The sequence below is a fragment of the Vulpes vulpes genome, chromosome 8, assembly GCF_048418805.1.
Source record: "Vulpes vulpes isolate BD-2025 chromosome 8, VulVul3, whole genome shotgun sequence".
NCBI lineage: Eukaryota > Metazoa > Chordata > Mammalia > Carnivora > Canidae > Vulpes > Vulpes vulpes.
In genome coordinates this window covers 84,582,779-84,604,777 of record NC_132787.1, presented here as the reverse complement: position 1 = coordinate 84,604,777, position 21,999 = coordinate 84,582,779, and the positions used below count along the sequence as shown (strand labels likewise).

Sequence of the window (21,999 nt, the reverse complement as noted above, 5' to 3'; positions counted from 1 at the left end):
GAAGACAGAAAGAGCTGCTGTGCATGCCACAGTTCCAAGACCGAGCTCTCTCATGGCCACTGCTGTTGAAATAAACAAGCAGGTTGTTTTCTGAATCTGAGGCTGTGTTGAGGTGTTGCCGCAGCGTGGGAAGCAGCCCTGACAGCTTGTCTCATGATCCACTGTGCAGTTGCTGCAACACACCAACCGCTTTGGGCTCAAATTGCTTTACTGCCGCTCTGTATCTGTCTTCACCCCAGTATTTCCCCAGACTCGGAGAAGGTAATGACTTTGTACTCGTTTTGGGCGAGAAAATACACAAAGCTCCAGCTATGATCCCAGAGTTAATTTGTGGCTTTCCTTTGAAGAGAGAATATGTGCATGCCAACTGTATATTTGATATGTAAACATGGTTAGGAATATAGCTAAATTCATGTAAGAAGCATGCAAATATATATCACATATTAAAAAATACAAACAAAACAAGGACACAAACTGGCCCTCGTTTGAACACTGTAGCTCTTCTTTATAGCTCTCAAGGAGTGCTTATAGTATGCCTTGTGTTATGGTACATTTTCACTCCCTAAACTTGATTATGAGCTGCTTGAAGTGTCTTACTCATTGTTATATTCCCTAAAGTGCTAGCTCAGTGCTTTGCCCATATCACAGACCATCGCTGGAGTCAATGCATGCCAGACTAAATAATGGAGGAGAGAAAAAATATGATTCTGGGCATTTGGGTTCAGTGTTTCAGACACTGGGGAGAAAGACAACCTGGGAGAGCAGCAAACATCCCTGGGTTCTGTTTCTCGATGCAAGAGAGCAGATTTTTGCACATCCTTTCTAAGGCTACAATTTTAGCATTCTGGGTTGGAGATGTATGAGAACAGCCAAGCAGAAAAGCCCAACTGGAATCTCAGATGAGATATCACAATTAGAGATATGTTTTGGGGAGTCTTCAGCATGTGGGTCTTTGTTAAACCATAAGAGAGGATGAGATTTTGCAGAAAGTATGTAGAGTCATACTTTATGGTTTAAGGTGGGACTCCTGTCAAACAACTTGTAAAGGACAGATGGGTGAAGAGACACTTGTGGTGACTACTGATAGGTAATGTTGGTGAATGGAAGGAAGACCAGGGAGTCATAGAAGCCTCGCCTCCCCTCCCATGGGAAGGCAGTTGCAGGTTTTGTGGTTGTGATTTTGCTGCATAGGTTGTGATTTTTGCTTTACTCCCAGCCCCCCTTTCCTATCTTTCCCCTCTGGGGCTGGGGGGAGGCACTAAATGTGGTCTCTGAACCTTACTCTTTGTTCACTTGTGTTCATCTTTATATATTAAATTCTCATAAATGATACTGATTTTTAAAATACAGGTCAGTGTTAAAATCTTTCCTTTGCAAGTGGAGAGCATAAAGCCAAACCCCCTTTGTGTGACATCTGAGGACCTTCATCACTGGGTGATTTTTACCCAGCCTTTGTCAGGCTCATGTTCTCTTAGTGCCATTTCAAACATTCATTGGATCAGTATCAGATGATTGTCTGATTACAAATATCCCATTCTCTTCTATCTGACTGTGCCTTTGATTATTTTGTCTTTCTATCTAGTGTGCTTTGTTCATTTTCCTTTTCTTGGCAAATGTCTATTCAGTGTTTAAAACATAGCTCAAGCATTTACTTTTTGAATTGCCCTCTTTCTAGGTCACTTTGCAGCTCTTACGTTTGCCCCAGGAACACTTTGCACATGTCACCACTGTTCCATTTCTCTTCTCCCATTTTTGGTTGCCTACCAGGTTGAATTCTTGATGGACTTTATTGTGACTAGGTCATGGGTCACATTTGAACTGAAATTCTCAGGTAAGTGTTAAGATTCACAAATCTTGTTCTTTTTGAGCAACCAAATCTGCACATTTGTAGTCTACTCCCATATTCCTGGCACTATGAGATGTGCTGTGCTAGGATGTCATAGGAGTGGGGTAAGTCTGTGCGACTGGTGACTTGCTGAAAGTTACATTTGTTCCTGATCTGTGGAAGTTGTCCAAGGGTAAGCATAAGAGTCCTATCTCTGATATGTGCTCTGATTTTATTTCTTCTTAAGTTCTGATATTGAGCATATTAACAATATCCTGGATGATACATCAGTGTTAGGACATTTTGGAGCCCTAAGAAAGGGTTGCCTGCATTAATTCCTTACAAGCAACTCAAAATGGTGAATGAATCTATAGCATGTTTGAGTTGCTTTCCATATCATTATTAGCTCATTTATTGTATCACACATAGAAAAACTCAACAACACTTTTTAAATGCATGAATCATCACAAAAATATATTTTCAACAAAAGGGAATCCTTTTTAAAAAGAGCTTAACCAAGTAATGTAAGGCAAAAATAGGAAAATAAAAAGACCTAGGACTAAAATAATACATTTGTACAGATTCTATCTCATCAATTAAATGGGATCTGATGCTAGCTGATTAGTAACACTGACTTATCCCAAGTATTTGTTTTTTCCTTCAGTAACGCTAACTTATCTCAAGTATTTTTTTTCCTTCAGTAATACTGACTTATCCCAAGTATTATTCAAAGAAGCTCTCTGAAATGACTTTCTAAGCAAGTTGGTGACACAGACCTTTGGCTTCTTTTAATAACTGCCTTCATTTCTCTATCATAGCTACCACCAATAATCTGCTTGGTCTGTTTCGCTTGTTTGGTTGTCAATTAACCCAAATCAAAACTACGGGAAACATTTCCTCCAGCTTTTCTATTTCTGTTGACTTAATCTGTTGTCAAAATGCCTAGGTTTCTCTAAAGCTTAGATGTCATTTTTGGTGGGCCTTAATAACCCAGACTGTAACTTTATCTAGTATGAGCGCTAGGCCTTTCAATTTCTTCTCATTCCAGGAGAAGTTTACCCATTGCCTTTTTAATACCTCATTATGTCTCAGAGAGTTTGAAATCCTTGTACCTTTTACTTCCATCAACAGGAAGAAAAAGACTAAGAAAAATATGGCACTAGCCACATTGTTTTGGAATCATACCTTTACACACTTATCCCCAGAGTATAAATGTTCTCTTTTTCATCTTTTTATCTGAGGTATCTGTCATGTTATTTGGCACATAGCTGATGTGCTAAAATATTTGCTACTCTAAGTCAGCTAGTGTGTTACCCTGTGATTTTCCTTTGCAATACAGAACTGAAACTCTCAGCTATTTGCTTTCCCAACTTTTCTTTCTCTTGCTTTCTATTCTTCCTTATCAGGATTGTGTACTATAATTTACATTAAATTCATTTATTCCCCTAGGAAGTGTGTTACCTGGGTTCAGATACATTAGCTTTCCGAGACAATTTGCTTACTAAAAGAATTTCAGGATGGAAACATTCCTTAAATGCATTAAGAAAACCTTAGCACATATCAATTTCATAATAATGCAGTGGTCAGGCACTCAGATTCTATAAAGCCCTGAAAAATCTTCTATATTTAGTCAAAGATAGAACATCTTCATATGATTTTCTCTCTAAAGCATTTTGAAGGATTTAGTAAATGAGTATAGCATCCATAATATCTCTTACCTGCATTATTTAACCAGATGTAATGACTAGCACTTAGGTGACATTTTATCTGTGGCTGTTAACGCAAGTACTGTTGGCCAGGCAAACTGCTTCCCAGTCAAAATCCCACTGCTAGCTTCTGACCAGGCAGTTTCTGCACAGGTATGTATGTATGTATGTATGTATGTATGTATTTTAAAGATTTTATTTATTCTTGAGAGTCAGAGAGAGAGAGAGAGAGAGAGGCAGAGACACAGGCAGAGGGAGAAGCAGGCTCCATGTAGGGAGCCCGATGTGGGACTCGATCCCAGGTCTCCAGGATTATGCCCTGGGCCGAAGGCAATGCTAAACCACTGAGCCACCCGGGCTGCCCTCTGCACAGGTATTTATATTTGAATTTACTTCCACTGTCATATAGTTGGATCTTTAGGTCCATGGTACTTTTGCTTCCAGAGTGATAGTGGAGTAAAACAACAACATGTTAACCTATCTTTCTGTTGGAATCTTACACCAATGGTTACTCCCTAAGAGAATATTCTCCTGGTTTTCCTTCTACCTCAATGGCCACTACCTCTTTTTTGCATTACCAACATGGCTTCCTCACCTCAAACATTATATTTAGGAGTTCCTTGATGCTTGCTTCTACACTCTGGTTTCTCTTTATTTTCTCCTAAGCCAACTTAGGAGATCCAACTTATATGCACCAATAGCTTTACCAGCCACCATAGAATCAGGGCTCTCACATGTCTATCTTTAGGCAAAAACCTGTACTCAGTGCTCTGGGCATATATAGGCAACTACTTATCTGCCATTTGTGGGGGTGTAGGGGCTGTCTTAAAAGCACTTCAAATTCAACTTGGCCAAACTAAATTTGTGATTGTGCTGCCCAAGACTGTTCCTATTTCTTGGTTTCGTCTTTCAGTAAAGAGCTCAATTATCTACTTAGTAGTACAAACCAGAAAACTAGAACTATCCTTTTTAACTATTTCTTTCTTTTTACCTTTTCAAATCTATCACCAAGGTTTGTCCATTAAATCTCCTAACTAGAATTTTTTACTTTCTCTATAAGTGTGAAACAACCTAATCCAAGCTACTGGCCTCACTAAAATGTTATAAAATGCTACTGCATTTACCCACCTACCTCTTTTCTTGCTTCCTTGTAAGCCTTTCTCCATGTGGCATAGGACATAAATCTACTAACATGATGAAGAACAGATATCCTCAGGGTCATTTAGGGATGTGTTCAGGAGTTCCACAAGGTCAAAATTATTTTCTTAATAGTAATCCAGTTTGTCACCCTCATTCTTTCTCAGCGGACTGGAGTTTTCCAGGGCAACCTAGCCTGTGATATTGTAACAGAACAAATGTGAGAATCTAGATCTTCTTTTTTTTTTTCAAAAAAAAAAGATTTTATTTATTTATTCATGAGAGACACAGAGAGAGAGAGAGGCAGAGACACAGGCAGAGGGAGAAGCAGGCTCCACGCAAAGAACCTGATGTGTGACTCAATCCTGGGTCTCCAGGATCAGGCCCTGGGCTGAAGGCAGGTGCTAAACCACTGAGTCACCTGGGCTGCCCGAATCTGGATCTTCTATTGGGGCAAATACTAGAGGGACTTAGAAAAACATAAAACTATCACTCCCCTCTCTCTAATTCATTTTTGTTTTTAGATATATAGTTTTTTAAAAATAAAAATCATGTTATTCACGTTAATGTGTAATACATTTATTTTTGTTATTTTTAAGATTTAAAAAAATTATTTATTTGAGAAAGAGAGAGAGAGAGAGAATGGATGTGAGACAGAGAGAGCATGAGCAGAGGGGAAGGGTACAGGGAGAAACAAACTCCCCACTGCACAGGGAGCCCAATGTGGGACTTGATCCAGGATCCTGGGATCATGACCTAAACCAAAGGCAGACACTTAACTGGCTGAGCCACCCAGTGCCCTGTTTTTGTTATTTTAGAGAAATTAATAAAGGTTTTAAAATTTTCTTGGGTTTAATTTATAGAATAGTAGCTGTTGATAGATATAATGCACAAATAAGCAAAAGCTCTATGATGTTTTGGGTAACTTTAAAGAGTATAAAGGGTTGATCGCTGGATGGGCAGGAGGTTTGGGGGAGAGAGTAACTGGGTGATGTAATTAAGGAGGGCATGTAATGTAATGGGCACTGGGTATTATATAAGACTGATGAATCAGTGACCTCTACCTCTGAAACCAGTAATACAATATATATCAATTAATTGAATTTAAATAAAAATGTAAAAAAAAAAGTATAAAAGATTCTAGAGACTGATCCACTTGAGAACCACTGTCCTAGAAGACCTGGCCTGGCCACTCTCTAACTTCCAAATCCATCTTTCTTCTCACCACACTGCTCTTTTTTCTGCTCCATCAACCTTAACTCCTTCCAGTTCCTATTTCTTGCCTCTTTCCCTTTCAATACAGGCACTTTACTGGAAACTCTTCTTCCCATCCTCTTTATCCAATAAACTTGAAGACATTCCTCAGATTTCATCCTCTAAAATGTACTTTCTGTAGGTAGGCCTTCTCTAAATCTTCCTGACTGAGTTAAATTTACTGTTTTAGAGGCCCCTGGGTGACACAGTCAGTTAAATGTCCAACTCTTGATTTCAGCCCAGATTATGATCTCAAGGTTGTGAGACTGAGCCCTGTATCAGGCTCCATGCTCGGTATGAAGTCTGCTTGTGATTCCCTCTCCTTGTCCCTCTGCCACTCCCACTTGTACTCTCTCTATATATAAAATAAATAAATAAATATTTTAAAAATTCACTATTTTAGGATCTCATAGTATTTGTACCATTTATTCATTATTATGATTGTAATACTGCATTTTTTTCTGTCACTATTTAGTTAGTTTCTGAAGGCTCACTAGCTAAAATGCCATAAATCAGGAATCAAGTCTGTTTTTGTTCAACAACAAAGTTCCAGTGTCTAGCAAGGTATCTGGAGCCTAATAAGAATCTATAGAATAAATAAAATAGATGAGCTGGACTTATGCCACAGGCACAAAAAGAGTCCTACAACATGAAGTATTATGAAGATTAGGCATAAAAAACAAAAATAAAACCAAAGGATTTTTCAGGTAGATGAGAGTATCACAAGGATTTGGACAAAAAGAGAGTTGCCTAATGATTCATCTAAAAGGGAAAATGAGGTGAAAAAAGGACCAAGATTAGAAAAGCACCAACTATAAAATTATATTAAGAAGTAAGAGCATATTGAAAGGAGTAGTAGAAGACAAGATTAGGGATGATAAGAGCCAAACGTTTAGAACTTTGAACCTTAAGAATTTGAGCTTCAAACCATAAATGATGGAGAATCCAATAAGTGCATATGGAAAGGACTGTCAGGAGCAATAGTGCATTTGTGGCACATTCATCTACTAGGAATGTATGTGATGCATTCAGAAAAGAGCTGGTGAAGCTAGCTGGGAAACTACCTGGACTTCTGCACAAAATTCCTCTGAAGGATTTGTGGCCACACAAAATCTATTTTCAGAGACCAAAGATGACTTCCATGGTGTTGAGATAAAAATTTCAAATATTTTATTTATTTGAGAGAGAGAGAGAGAGAGAGAGAGCATGAGTAGAGGGAGAGGCAAAAGGAAAGGGAGGGAATTCTCAGGCAGACTCCAGACTGAGAGCAAAGCCTTATGCAGGGCTCGATTCCAGGACCCTGAGATTGTGACAGGAACTGAAACCAAGAGTCTGATGTTTAACCAACTGAGCCACCCAAGCGCCCTGAGATAGAATTTTTTCAAATAATGAAGTTTCAAGAGAATGGGGTTTTCTCCTCAGTCTTTTAAGCTGTTTCCTGAAGTTTAAGAGTGTTTTTACAATACAGAGTGAACAAAGATTTTGTATGTCACTGTCTAGTGATATGATTCTGGAAACATACATTTCTTTTGCAGTGGGTATTGTACATGTTTACTCCCTTGCATGACCTAGTCTGTGAAGTTGTAACTGTGCACCTGGTCATGTGATGTTTCATCCCTACCAACCGTGTTGTAAATGTCTTTACTCCAGATTGAATTTTTATATACTTGGAATCATGTTGGAATCAAAACTCCAATAACTTGAACTGAAATGAAAGGTGAGATTTTCTTTTTCACTTAAACAAGTTTATAGTCCATTTGCCTCAAGGAATCACAATATCAGTGAACTCTATAAATGGCTATTGTACAGATAGAGTATATGTACTGTGTCTGTTTTTAAAATTGAACAAATCAGAGCATGGAACTTTATGCCCTAGAACTTTACTAATGGTTTTCAATGTGGGCTTTCCCAGAGCCTTAAGAGGCTCTGCAAATGAAGACTCTGAGAAGAAAAGCCTTTTTAGCATTATGGGGAATACCCCCCACCCCATATTATAAATAGAAAAACTTTATAATTTATCATGTTTTTAAGATGCTATAATACATTTGCTCCATCCAGTTAGTGGGGACTACCATTTATTTATTGCTTACTCAGGGCTAGCGTTACGGTGGGTCCTTTAAATCTATTCTCCAATTTAATCCCCATAAAATCCTGAATAGCAGTAGTCTTATTTTTATCTCCTTCGAAGGAAAGATGATTCTGAATTAGAAAATTTAAGTAATTTCTCTGAGGTCATATAGGTAGTAAGTGTTAGAGCTGGGCTTTCCTGATCCATTCATTCATTCAAAAAGGACTTTGGAGAATCACTAATAAATAAGAGCCTTGTCCTCATGGAGCTTGTATTCTAGAGGTAGAGAAAGATTCAGATGTTCAACTAGCAAATAAATACTAAGCAACATGCCTTTGAGGTGATATGAAATCTATGATGATAAATACAATAGGGTAAAGGGATAGAGAATGAAAGGATAATTTTTTTTAAATTAATTTTTATTGGTGTTCAATTTACCAACATACAGAAAAACACCCAGTGCTCATCCCGTCAAGTGTCCACCTCAGTGCCCGTCACCCATTCCTCTCCAACACCCGCCCTCCTCCCCTTCCACCACCCCTAGTTCGTTTCCCCGAGGTAGGAGTCTTTATGTTCTGTCTCCCTTCCTGATATGAAAGGATAATTTTTGTGATCCTATTTTTGATAGAGTGATAAAATAAGTCTTCCCTAGGGCAATGACATTTGACCTGAACTTTGGCTGGAGTGATGAATCAAACTTTATGAATGTTTTAGGGAAAAGTATTCTAGGTAAAGATCCTTAGGGTAGAAAGTGGTGGCATAGTCCCCTGAGACTGGCCTGAGCAGTATGGGTACAGGCAGAGCACTAGGAGATGAATCTAGAGAGTTAGTTAGGTAGATTGTGAAGGGCCTTGTTGCTAGAGTAGAAATTTTGTATTTAATTTATTAGAGTGATGAGATGACACTGGAAGGTTTGAGCAGGCTCTTTCTTAGGAAATTGCTGGGTTTTTAGGAGCTCTGTGTCAGGAGTCAGGGGCAGAGGACAGATATATATATTTCTTACTATGTCACATGTTAGTATCATAAATCTAGGCTGTCATCTCTTGGCTCTTAGATTATTATATCACAAATTGTTATTATATTGCCATGGATGTTTACAAAAGGTTTTTCTGATTTTCTTCATTCATAAATTTAATCTATCTGCTATACCTGGTTCAAATTATTTATTACATAGCTATTTACTGATTAAAATTAATTTATTATCATTCTAAAGAGTTTTCAGATGAAGATTCCTTTCTTCATTATTCTCAGAATTATTTATGATCATATAATACATATAATCTTCGTGCCTTTTCTAAAATACTGGTCTCCTTTTCTCAAAGACAGAGCTATTTCTTACTTAAGATTGATGTATCTTTCCAGGTCCAGTTGAAATAACCTTCTCTTCCTAGCCAAACTCTCACCAAGCTCTCTATTCTGTGACCTTCTACAGTAATTATTGTCTGCCCAGTTCATCCCAGACCTAAATTATACATTGTTTTATATTCATTTATTTAATTATTCATACATTTGTACATTTGTTAATTGAGTTAATTAATTGACTTGTTTATTTAACACATGTTTATCAAGAGCCTATTATGTTTTAGGCATTCCTCTAGACACAGGGCAGAGTGTGGAAAATTTTTAAATCAATTTTAATGAAGTTAATTTGCATTTAATAAAATACACAGCTTTTATGCGAAGAATTTAGTGAGATTCAATGTTTATACAACATTATTCATCAACCAAAGCAATGCCGATTAGAACTATAATAGCACAGTTTACACCATATGTGGCATATATGGCACAGTTTACACCATACTCAATATATTAAACATTTCCATCATCTCCAAAGTACTAAAGTCTCTTTGTTCATTTTAGGAGTCTACCCCCTACCTAATACCTCTCCTGTTCCATCACCATAGTTTAAAATGCTCTTTTACAACTTCAAATAAATGAAGTCATATCGTATGATCCTTTTGATTTAGGTTCCTTTGCTCATCATTATGTCTGTGAGATTAATCTATGTTCCATTTTTAGTGTATTGTACATTTTTTAATGATAGGTAGTATTTAATTGCATGGATATCCACACATCTTTAAAAAATCACCTGTTTAAAAAAAAAATCACCCGTGTAAAAAAATCACCTGTTGATGGATGTTTGGGTTGTGTTTAGTTTTTGGCTATTGTAAAGCCTGCTATAAACATTTGTGTACAAATATTTCTCTGGAAGGATGTTTACATTTCTCTTGATTAAAACAATGAATTGAATTACCAAATCACAGGAAAGGTGTATATTTGAATATGTAAGAAATTTTCCTGACCAATCATAGCATATTTTTCACTCCCATCAGCAATATGTGATAGTTCTAGTTGCTTAAAATCTTCACCAATACTTGGTATTGTCAATATTTTTTAGTTTTAAAATTTTGTTATAGCACGCATGAAGTTACATTTCATTATAGTTCTAATAGGCATTGCTTTGGTGATGAATAATGTTGAGCATGCAGTGGTTTAGCACCGCCTTCAGCCCAGGGTGTGACCCTGGGGTCCTGGGATCAAGTCCCGCATCAGGCTCCCTGCATGGAGCCTGCTCTCCCTCTGTCTGTGTCTCTGCCTCTCTCTCTGATGAATAAATAAATAAAATCTTAAAAAAATAATATTGAGCATGTTTTTGATTTGCTTATTGTCCATTTCTTTATCTTCTTTAAAAGAGTGCTTGTTCAAGTCTTTTGCATGCTTCACTTACTTTTGTTGAATTTTCTTGTTCAAAAGCCTCAGGAGTTCTTTATGTATGTGTGTACATCCATAAGCAAACATATATACAAGTATACATTTTATAGTCAATGGCAGTTTAAAAAATATTAATTGGCATCTTCTGAAGTGCAGACAGTTTTAACTTAAGGAAGTCTGGTTTTTCAATACATGTTTTACAGTTTGAGCTTTTTGTGTCTTTCTATTTATTTATTCATGAGAGACACACAGAGAGAGGCAGAGACACAGGCAGAGGGAGAAGCAGGCTCCATGCAGGGAGCCTAATGTGGGACTCGATCCCAGGACTCCAGGATCACGCCCTGAGCCAAAGGCAGATGCTCAACCTCTGCTCCACTCAGGCATCCCTTTTTGTGTCTTTCTAATAAATCATTGCCTACTCCATATTATGAGGTTTTTATTTTGTATTTCTTCTAAATGTTTTCACATTTTAGCTTTTCTGTTTTAGTCCTGGTCCATTTGAATAGTTTAATTTTCTGTATGTTAGGATGTCCTGTTTGACATTCACTCTTCTTTCTGTGGATATTTAGCTGTTTCTCCAAATTACAAGCACACCTAGTGGATTGACTTGGCACTTTTTTCAAAATACTATATGATTTCATGAAAATATGGAATCTCAAAAAAAAAAAAAAAAAGCTGAACTCATAGGAGGAGAAAGTAGAGTAGTGGTTACCAGGGGATAGGTAGGTAGGGGGAAATGGGGAGATGTTGATCAAAGGGTTTAAAGTTACAGTTTTATAGGGTGAATAAGTCTGGAGACCAGCTGTATAGGCATGATAACCACACTTACAAATATTGTATTGAACACTGGAAATATGCTAAGAGAATAGAAAAAAAGTAATGACTCTGGTTTAAGCTTTGACATGTAAAGAGCTTGGAAATGATCACTCTTGTCCTTACAATTAAAAAAAAAGAGCTAAAAATAAAATTAATGAGTTTTCTTAGCTCTATCAAAGAATTGAGGTTACAGGGCAAACCACCACTCCAAAAATTGAAGAGACAGTAAATTGAATACATAGAGCTACAGCTGAGATCAGCTAAACTAAAGAAGAAACCTCTAAAGCCAGAAACAGGTAGGAACACTTACATGGTAACTTTGGGGGAATTTCTAGAGTCTCAGTATGGGCTAACTTGAGAATTAAAACTTGTGGGGGCCCAGTTTTGGGGAGGTCCCCACAATGCATGGATATTATATCCAATAACTCCACCAGGTTCTCATAACAAAGATCAGAGAAAAATTTCCTCCTGTTTCAGGCAGGGAAAGAGGCCAATTAATCAATTTTAAATACACCTGGATAATTATTTTGCAGTGTATATGTATATCAAATTATCACACTGTGTATCTTACACTTAAGGAATGTTATATGTCAATAAATCCTCAAAATGTTCTTTTTAAATATACCCAGAGAGTTCTCCATAACTCTCCAAAGGAAATTACTTCCTCTGATTCTTAGTTGACATGGAGGAAGGCCTTCTCTAGCCTCCCTGTCTCAGATAGGAAAAGGGGGAAAGAGGCTAATGAATTCTGAAGATCACAGCCCAGGGACTCAAACCCACTAAAAAGCTGAGATTCAATCATAAGATTACAAATTGCTTCCCTTCCACAATACTAAAATCATATCAACAGGGCTCCAGTATAATAAAATTGCATTTCAACCAAGAGAGCTGTAAGACACAGATTTTATTTAAAAAGGAGTTCTTAGGGAAACCCCAAAACAACAGAGGGAAAACAAACCAACAAATAAGAAGATGAGAGGAAACTGAGACCTCTGACACCTATACCAAAAGCAAACATTAAGCACAGCTCAGCTTCTAACCAGATTTAACATAAAACCCTCACACTAAAAGCCTAAGTTCCTATTAATGCATCTATCAACAAAAAATTTACAAGATGAAAAACATCCAATATGAAGAGACAAAACAAGCATCAAAATGAGACTCGGATGTGACACACTCAAAAATTATCAAGTAGAGAATTTAAAATAACCATAATTAATATATTAAAAGCTGTAATGGAAACAATAGATGGTATGCAAGAACAGATACATAATATAAACAAAGATAGGAAAACAAGTAAAATTCCAAAGGAAATGCTAGAAATCGAAACACTGTAAAGGAAGGGTACCTTTGACAGGTTTATTAGCAGATTGGATACAACCAAGGAAAGCATTAATGAGAAAGAACATATGTCAATAGAAACCTATCAAATTGAAATGCAAAGAGGAAAAAGACTGAAAAACAAAAACACCCCATAAGACATCTAAGACAACAGATATTAAAGGAGATGTAACACTTTGGAATTGGAATCCCAGAAGGAGAAGAAAGAGAGAAAGGAGCAAAAGAAATATTTAAAGCAATAGTGGCTGAGACTTGTCCAAAATTAATAACATTAATTATAACAAATGTATCACACTAGTGCAAGATGTTAATAATATGAGAGCCTGTGTGATTTGGGTAGAGGGAATATAAAAATTTTTTATACTGTCTTATATTAGGTTTTTTCTTCTTCAATTATTACTTCAAAGTTTTAAGTTTTATGTTTAAGTTTTGCCCTAGGAATTAAATTCATTTCTCTAGATCTAATTTACCACTTATTATCATTTTCCTTCATCTAGAAAAATGTCCTTTAGTGTTTCTTTTACTGAAAATTTCTTCCAATTTTTTATTCATTTGAATATGTTTTTATTTCATATTCATTTAAAATATTTGGTTGAATACAGAATTCTGCATGATATTTTTCTTTGTTTATTATTCAAATATATAAAGATATAACCTTATTATGCCCTGGCCTGCATTGAGATACATATGTAAATATATCATATATATATATACATTTTGAAGATAGTGTCAGCTAAACCCAACATCTGGATTATCTTGGGTCAGTTGTTTTTTGTTTACTTTTGCATATGAATATGGTTCTCATTTTCCTGTTTCTTTGCCTATTTTTATTCCATTCCTGCAAATTCTTGGTCTCTGCATGCAGTGCCTAAAGGGCTTTGTTCTCTTGGCTTTGTTTTCTGTCATATTGAAAACATTGGCTAGTTATTAATTCTTCTCTGTGTTTCTCAGCTTCTTCCAGATCTTAGTAAAGTACCAATTAATATTTTATTATCTCTTAAATGCTTTTTTCTGTGATCAGAGTGGTGAGTCCTTGACAACTGGCTTTGCACATACTGGGCACTGTTGTCGTTATGGCTACGTGTGATTGATTCCTCACTATAGGAACTGAGGACATACAGCAAAGGGAAGATAAAGGAGAATATGGGATAAAAGTCCTGGAACAACATGTTTCATTACTCAGGTTTCAGGAGGATCTTAGAATGTACTTCATGTAAAATCAATCAATCATCAATATTTATTAAGTGCCTATTGTTTGGGGGGGAAAATAAAAGGAGCACCACACATGATGTTAGCCTTGCATGAGGACTTACAAAGTTTCTGATATCGCATATTAGCTGGCAGGGCAAGACACCTATATGAAGCTCCTCAATTTATTCCCCGAATATACTGAACACTGTTTTGGTGAGCAAAGTACTATGGAATTGCTGAGAAGCTAACAAAGAGAAATACACCAGACAGCTCCTGAAGATGCTCACAGTCTGGCAGAGTACACAGATATGCAGAGATGATTATGATACAAACAGAATGAAATAGGTATTAAAGCAACATATAAAATTTATTGGGCTCTTACTATATGCCATGGATTAATTCAATCCTCAACACAGCCCATGATGTAAGTACATTATTATCCCCCTTTTACAGATTGGAAACCTTGGAAACCTGAGGTATAGAGTCATGTGAAGTCACTTGGTCAAGATAGTGAGTGACAGAGCTAGGGCATAATCTTAGGCTGCCTGACTCCCTTATTCTTCAAATAAAGCCACAATGGAATGCAAAGGAGGAATAAAGTTAATCTTAGAGATAATATGATGCTGAGGGACTTGAAAACATAAACCGTAATATTATCATGAGGGGTTAATTATCAGTAATTAGGGACAACTGGTCTCCCATTGCATGAGGCATTCATAAATTCAGAAAATATAACCATCTTCTGATTTCTTTGTTTGTTTGTTTTAAAGACTTTATTTATTTTTTCATGAGAGACACAGAGAGAGAGACAGAGGCATAGGCAGAGGAAGACTCGATCCTAGGACTTGATCCTAGGACCCTGGGACCACGACCCAAGCTGAAGGCAGATGCTCAACCACTGAGCCCCCCAGGTGTCCTCATCTTCTGATTTCAAAGCTAACACAAATTTCCATGCCAGTGTAGATCTGGCTATCTGCAGAAGAGTCCATGATTCTTATTTCTACTACTTATCTACCATCCCCTAAAATACCAAGAATTACTGCAAACTATCACTCAAGATCTTTCAAGTCACTTAGGATTCATTTTCCCCAAATCTGATAATTATTTACTCAGTTCCTTCCATACTTTAATCCAAATATGGGTTTACCTCAAGAGCACACACATCTTCGAGTCAGCAGAAATATTTATTCCTCTTTATAAATTATTAAATAAACTTTATGGCTTAGAACTAAGTACCTCATGAATCTTGTTATCATGAATTAATTATAATTCTGTACATTTATATAATGCTTTATGATGTTCTTCCACATAAATTATCTTATTTAATTTTCATAGCAATGTAGTGTGTTAGAAAAAGTTGATATTAATACTGCAATTTTCACTATGAGGAATCAAAGACTTAGGAAACTTTGAGTCATTTTCTTGAGTTCATGTGGTTATAGATTATTGAGCTAGATTTAGGAGTGATCCAGTCTGTCTCTTTCTCTCTCTTTCTCTTTCACTCTTTAGAGCCTGATGATATTTGAGTGATCAGAAGATTTTGAATTCTTGAAAGTGTAAAGTCAGCAATCAGAGCTGGAATGATGGTGAATTAACTAGGATGCAGCAGCCCTGTGAGATCTGGCCAAAGCATCATCTGGGGAGTCTCAGCCATTTATTAGAATTGTGCCAAGTGGCTTAGAACTTCAGTGTGGTAGCACATTTGAGATGGGAGAGATTAGTGTGTATGGATTTAATCAGAGGCAGGGAATTTTGGTGGCATTTGAAGGAGGAGTAGAATTGGACTAGGTAGAGATAAGAATTGTGTTTTACTGGATAGAGGCGCAGCACAAACAAAGATAGTAAGAGAAAGATCATAGGAAAATATTTTGGAAGAGGAGACTACTGTATTACAAACCACAAGATGGGGATTAGTCACATCAGCTTAGATAAATAAGATGGAGAAGATCTAGATTGGGAGAAAGAGGTGGGGAGAAAAAGGAAGCAAGAGGTGGAAAATAGGGAACTACATCATGTTCTTGGAACGGAGACTAGCACGCTTAATGGGCTGTTTGGCGATGATCATTCTTATTGGCAGGGTGAGTAATGGTGGGGCAAGAAGATCAGGCTGGGAAGTGTTTAGCTGATGGTGATGAAGGCTCCAGTTGTGGGATGAGTGTAGGAATGGAGAAAAAGGAGTCTTTTAAATAAAGAGATATATTGATAGACTGGATTCAGAGCGTTGAGGCAAAGAGGAAATTTATTTTATTTTTTTATTCATTTATGACAGTCACAGAGAGAGAGGCAGAGACATAGGCAGAGGGAGAAGCAGGCTCCATGCACCGGGAGCCCGACGTGGGATTCGATCCCAGGACTCCAGGATCGCACCCTGGGCCAAAGGCAGGCGCTAAACCGCTGTGCCACCCAGGGATCCCGGCAAAGAGGAAATTTAAAGATGACTTCAAGTTTCCTAGTCTCGGAGGTAAAGAATGTTACAGCCACTAACACCACCAAAAGAAAAAAAAAAGGGGGAGTACATTTTAGAAAAAGGTTTTCCTTAGCTCATTGAGTGTGACATGATAGAGAGGACATCTATGAGGAGAAATCTTATGGGCCAATTGGAAGGTGAGGTAGGAGGAGTTTGATCTGGAAGACACAGACAAGCAGAATTTCATGCCATCAGATTTGGAGTACACACAGGGGCATGAATGAGAAAAATAAATATGGAAGTTCAGTGTTGGAAGCTTATAGAATTATCTGATTTAGGCACTAAAGGATGCATGGAAGCATAGGAGAGAGACCAAGAAGGGGTGATGTAGAAGGAGAACCAGAAAAGAGGCATGTCAGGGACCCTAGAGGAGGAGAAGAGTCAAGAAGTTGGGTAGATCAATAGTGTAAAAAGAGTCGACAATAAGGATTTAGAAGAAATACATGATTGCATATGATGATAATGTCACCAATGGATTCTAGGGGAAATGATTGAATAAGTTAATCACATTTTATCTATCAATATCAGTAAATAAGTCATTAAATGTAAGGTTAATTTTAATATTTAAAACTAACATTTATAATATATATAACACTTATATTAACATTGTATTATACGTAAGATTTATTTTAACATTTAACATATTAGCATGTTTTGCTGTTTGATATATACTATGTTAGAAAGTCAGTGACCTACAAAGCACTTTATAGAATTCATACTGAAAGTTACCTCATAAATATGGCCTTTAGAAATGTTACTCATTTGGATGAAATTAAACTTTAGAAAAGTTAAAAATATTTATAGGAAGAGTGAAATTTAAGAATTAAGGAAAGTAAAAATTTTGTGAAATATTGAAAGTACCCTTAAATCAAGTGGAAAAAAGAGACAGCGCTTGCAGTCATCCTAAATAAGTTGTGTACTTTCAAGCACCTGGTGCTGAGAAAATTTTAGAAACAGTATATTTAGCCACAATCTTACCAGCTCATCATGCATTTCCTATTTTCTTAATTCTCATTTTATTGCTAGAGAGGTTTGCATGATAGAAGAATATAGTTTTAAAAGTTTCATGTTTCTCCTGTTTATTCTTTAACCTGAAGTCATAATCATATTTCTATAGGAATAAATTATGATTTCACGAAGGATTATCACTTTGGGAGGATAATTAGATGCTAGAAAATGAGGTTCTTAAAATGAGGGTCTTGTTTATAATATCAAGTATTTGTGACAAACACAATGAGTAATGATGAAAAAGTGCCCTAAAACATGACATGTCATGTGAGTAATTATCTAAATTCTGCTGGGGGGCTTTCTGGCATCTTTAAAACTTTTATGCTGTGGTATGGATTTAGAAATAATAAGATAGTTCAGCCCAGTCCTGTCATAGAGAGTTCACATGAGGAGATATTTCTTTCCTGGCTTAAATTGCCTCTGTAATTTTATGTGCCTATCACCATTATTGCTACAGAGACTTCATTTGGATTACAAAGACCTGAGATGCCAAATGTCAGCAAGTGAAATGTGCCTGCATGATACTAATTCCTGTAATGACCAGAGCTAAGTAATGTTCCAGTTACCTCAAATACAGTTGGACGTCAAGAACTCCATAAAATTACTGAGAGAACAATTTTTCAGGATTTCCCAGGAAACTCACTTTTTCTATCCCAGTAGCTTATATACACCTTAGAGCAGAAATTCCTTACCTGTGACAATCTTCCCAGCAGGAGGTGAGCTCTCAGGTAGCATAGATGGAATGCTTCTTTGTTCGCTGTCACATATCCAGTGCTTGATATAGTGCCTGGTACATTAAAGAGTGTGTGTGTGTGTGTGTGTGTGTGTGTGTGTTGAATGAATGAATGAAAAAGGAGAATCAGTCAGTGTTATTAAGACCACTCCTAAGAGCAGACTACTTTTTTTGCTCTGTGTCTATAGGAAAGACCTCTCTGCCACGTTTTTCTCAAGCTAGGCAGGAACTATATAATATAGTGCTTCTCTTATGATTTGATAGTACAGGTATTTTCCAACATGTCTGTGTATGTCTTCTGCACTAACAGTTCAGGTTAGATGGTTACCTGGAAGGGTTCCTAAGCTGGTGTTGCTGAGCTCTTTCTCTATGGAACACTGACTAGCCTTTATATAAACCCTCCTGGGGTAGAAATGTCTTCCCATAATACTTTCCCTACACATTGTGCCTACTCATCCAAGATGAATCATATTTCAATATGAATGTGCCCTATGAGGTTTGGCTCCCAAGTTTGTGAGTGGAAAGGAAAAAAAAAACATACCAGAAGAATGACAATCATTGTTTTAAATTTTTATTGAAAGTTATATGACAAAATCATTATCATCTAAGATCTACCAAAATAGTATTTTAGACCTGTATTAGTTAATAAATAATGGCATTAGTTTTCTGCATATTGCAGTTTTTCAGTTTTTTGAAATCTGTGATTGGTTTGAGATTTTATTCATTCTAAGTAAACATTTGCTTTAATGCCTAATTTTTTGTTTCTAATTTTGTATTATTTTTCTTTTCAATTAGCAATAATCATGCTTTAGATAAACCTCATTGGCTATAATACTGCCACCACACAAAGCTGTGTATCATTTTTCTTAAAAGGGGCCACCAAAATTGTATAAGTTACAGGCAGCAGAAAATTTGCTTCCTGTACCAGTTAGCTTTGTGCTTGCATTTCCCTAACAAAATGAGTCTTCATATCACCATTTTAGTTCACAGGAAAAGAAAGTAGATGAAAGGTCTCAGCGTCCCCTTTATGCCTACCTGAGAGTGGGAAGAAGCCCTTTATGCAGAATCTCTGGGGCAATGAGCTCCTAATCACCTCTAGTGGGAGGACAGAAGGAGCAAAAAAATATTTCCAGGGTAAGTTCCTACATTCTCTGGTCTCACAGATGTAGTTCAAAAGTGCTGAATTTGGAGTCAAAAGATGAATTATTATTCCTGACCTACCTCTTATGAGTTGTGGGACCCCAAGGATATCACTTCACTTTGCTGAGCCCCAGTGGTCTCTCTCACTCTCAAATGTGGCTTTTAAGCTTTGTTTATTGCACAAAGATGTTAGAGTCAAATGAGTTAATACATGACATGAGTAAAGGTGTCCTGGTTTAAGTTGTTACTGATCCATGTTACTTCTTAGTAGGGACAAAGCAAATTCTGTGATAAAGAAAGAAAGTACCTCTTCAATGTTTGGAATAATTATGGGTGTTGGGATGTCAGGAAGATAAGAATAAGGATTTGGGTGACATGTTAGCCAAAGGGAAGGGTCATCAGTAGCATTTCAGCCTTGACTTCCCTTAAATCCTGTTTGTGAATGTATCTCAACTAGCTCATTAGCTGGCCAATGTCTAGCAATAACCATCTAATTATTTTTAATGCTTCAAAAATTATAATAATCCATGTATTTGATGGTGACTCTATTATTTGGAACTGTTGGTCCACAGAATAATCCATATCAAATGATGCAAAATGAATAATTGCTCTTACCATTACTTTTGTTTTCAGGACCAATTGCACAATGCATAAAAAAGTATCATTATAGGCCATATGGTAGAGGAGAAAGATCATTCTACTATGAATGAGGATATTCTATATACTTGTAGCTTTTAAAAAAGCAGTGTGAACTTGAGGTAAGTCACATACCTTCTCTGGTATTTTTTAATGGGTAAAATTATATCAGCCCAATTTAACCAAGTGTTATGAATATCAAATAATAAAGTATAGATGTTGAGGGATTTGCAAAGCATTTAAAGCCTACCCAATTAAATGGTAATATTATTTGCTGAAAATTACTAATGAGGAGGCAGTTAAATAAATTAACTATGAGATTGAGAAATGGAGAAATCAGCAGACACAAAATCCACTAATTTGATAATTCCTAGGGCCATTAGCTTGTCTTATATACAAAGGCATAAACATAATAAAAATAAATGAAAACACATTCCTTTTATCTGAAACTGCCTTTCCCTTTTCTGAATAGTTTCGTATTGACAATCTGGCATCTACCAGTTCCATCTAAGGGGATTGTTTGAAGCATTTAATCAATCTCTCATAAAATGTATGTGTGCTGCTTTTATAACTGTGACTAAACAAAGGAGGTGTTGAATATATTTTGCTCCATTTCAGAATCTCAGACTTCGTAACTGGCAAGGATTCTGGACCACAACATCCTGCAATGTCCTGGTGATAACTTTCCTTCCAGACAGATATCAGCTGAGCACAGTGTACCATCAGCTGCCCACACTGGGAGAAACAAATCAGAAAACTGCTGTTCCATAATCACAGAATTGAAAGAACTGCATACGTAAAATGACAGGCTATTAATTCTGGTTTAGAAAGCCTGAATAGGACTTTTTGATGAAGTTTAATTTTCTTTTGGCTCTTCAGAAATGGATAAATCATTTAAAATAAAAATAGATGTTGTATTATAGGACGCTCATTTCTTTCAATATTTATTATTTTGGGGGAAAGTATTTTTTTAAATGATGAAATGAAATGATGAAGTGTTCACATGAATGCTCCAAAATAGTATACTGTTCATTCTCTGTTGCCTTACTAAGCTCTAGATTTGAAAATTATTTGGTGTAATTTAAGTAAACCTCCAGTATATAAAATTTTAATTGAAAAGATATGATATTTCATTAAATGCTGTCACACATGGCTATTGTTGCCAAATGAGGCTTGGCAGTACCACCAGGACACTTTTCTCCTGATCTGATTTTGTCTCCAACCTGAACCAAATAGAGCCTTCAAGATATGTATCAGCTATCATGTGTTGCATGAGAGATTATATAGATATAGTATGCTTTTATGTTTTTTATAGCATTTATAAAATATATTCATATGAGTATTTTTATCAGCAATTTCATTATGAAACTTCAATGGCATTAGAATAATTAATTTTTAAAACTCTTGCACCTGGAAAAGTATTTATAGTTTCATGAATTATCTATACAGAATGCTGTGACAGTAAGATACAAAAAGATGGGGAGAGGGTATGTGTAGGACACAGTTTGGAAGTAAATATACCTTGAGAGTCAGTCTAAAATGTGTAAGCAACGAAGTTAAAAATAATCCTTTTCCCCATTGGCCTAAAATGTGTAAGCAAGGAAGTTAAAAAGAATCCTTTCTCCCATTTGTGAGAGAATGAATTTTATTTTGTTTTTCCTGGGGTTAACAAATTCACCTTTAAAAAAATGTAGGGACTAAAAAAAAAAAAAAAATGTAGGGACTAACAATGAGAAAGGCATATGCACGTGACCACAGCATTCTCATGAGGACCCACGTAATCATATTCTAACTATACTTATTATATTCTCTGCAAAGTATGTTAGGGCCAAGGAGCCCATAGGATCATTCTGCCTCCATTTCTCTAGAATATACTAAAGTGGTTAGTGAGCAACAAGAGGTAACAACTGCACACTCAGTGAATAACTTAATTTACCTGGAGAAAACTACTACCATAAACCCACC

At 36.4% G+C, this 21,999-nt stretch overlaps 1 long non-coding RNA gene and 1 pseudogene across 1 annotated transcript; one reads left to right on the top strand and one right to left on the bottom strand.

The window, feature by feature from the left end:
• Positions 1–1,744: 1,744 nt before the first annotated feature.
• LOC140600008 (uncharacterized) lies at positions 1,745–20,954 on the top strand. The gene is made up of 6 exons (XR_012003174.1): positions 1,745–1,831; positions 7,573–7,639; positions 16,320–16,511; positions 19,242–19,392; positions 20,032–20,156; positions 20,653–20,954. It is a non-coding gene; the product is annotated as an uncharacterized lncRNA (long non-coding RNA).
• On the bottom strand, positions 19,030–19,110 carry LOC140593760 (U4 spliceosomal RNA; annotated as a pseudogene).
• Positions 20,955–21,999: the final 1,045 nt, after the last annotated feature.